A 1,521-nucleotide genomic window follows, 5' to 3' on the forward strand; every position below is an offset into this window, starting at 1 on the left:
TCCCTTACAACAACCCTTGGGATTACACTGGTCCCACCTGGGTAACATAGGATAATTTCCTATCTCAAGATCCTAAATCACATCTACCCAATCCCTTTTACCAGGTGAACTAGCAAATGTTCACAGGTTCCAGAAATTAGGATGTGGACATCTTTGAGAGGTTGTTATTCAGCATCTAAAGCAGACTCCTTTCTTGTCCCCAAAGGGGTCTTTAATGGGTTCTTTGGAGATCCTCTGGCTGTGGATCCTTAGTGTGCCCCATACTCTAGTCCAGGCAATGTGGGTGATACCCTCAAATAACTTCCTACAATAGCTCCTCAGCTCACAGAGGCTGGACTCGCCTCTCCTCCTTGGACCCCAAGGAGACATTCCAAGCCTGACCAAAAAATTATGAAGGTGTATGCCACTCCCAAGAAACAGTTTAACGCTCATATTCTGGAGGCAGCTTACATGTGCTTACCCATTAAAGAAATCCTCAACTCCCCACACAGTCTCAGGGCTTTTCTTAGATCTAGGCTGGAGGTAGGCCATGTGCCAAGACCAGGAGTTGCAAGACCAGTCTGGACACTTCTTAGCAAGTTCTGCATGGATGGTCTAGCACCTCACTAAGAAGCATGAATGTTGTGGAAATGGGGGTGTGACAAGAGCAACACCAGTTCTAAGCTTTGGGTTTCAGCCAGTATCTCCAGACAAGGGGAAAGTCTAGCCTATCCCTCAAACAAAGAAAAATGATCAGAACATAAGTTCACAGTGCAGTACAGGTGTTGCCAATCCTAGAGGTATAACAGATGTATAAAATTCCACAATTTAGCATAGAGGGCAATGACGTAAGGATGGCTAATGAAAACATTCTTCACATCAAAGTTGAGCCACAGGAAGCCCAGGCTCCAACCTGTGTGACATGCACCTGGCTCTGCCTACCTGCCCAACATCAGCGTTCTGTAGGGGGAGTTGGGCCCTACAGTGCACTTGAGTTGACACCAAGAACTGGCAGTGCCAATTGGAAAGCAATTTGAATGTCACAAGAGCCAGGGGCTTGGTTTACAGGCTTTGGTGTGTTCAGGCTGCTGTAGCCAAATATCATAGTCTGGGTAGCTTATATACACCAAAAATTCATTGCTCACAGTTCTTGTGGTCAAAAGTCCAAGATCAAGGCACTGGCAGAGTGTGCTGAGGACTGCTCTCTGGGTCATAGAGAGTCTTCAAGATGGCACCTTCTTGCTGGGTTTTTGCATGATGGAAAGGGTAAGGGGTTGCTGGAGCCCCCCCACACACACACACTTTTTTTTTTAACCTTTCAATGCTTTGGTTTTTTTTTCTTTCATTTACTTATTTATTGTACTAGAGGTTAAACCCAAGGCCACTTTACCACTGAGCTTCCTCCTCAGCCCTTTTTAAAATTTTTTATTCTGAGATAGGATCTTGCTAAATTGCCCAAGCTGGCCTCGAACTTGTGATCCTCCTGTCTCAGCCTCCCAAGTTTCTGGGATTACAGGCATGCACCACCATACCTGGTTTACT

This window comes from Marmota flaviventris, chromosome 15 (genome assembly GCF_047511675.1).
Source record: "Marmota flaviventris isolate mMarFla1 chromosome 15, mMarFla1.hap1, whole genome shotgun sequence".
Classification (NCBI taxonomy): domain Eukaryota; kingdom Metazoa; phylum Chordata; class Mammalia; order Rodentia; family Sciuridae; genus Marmota; species Marmota flaviventris.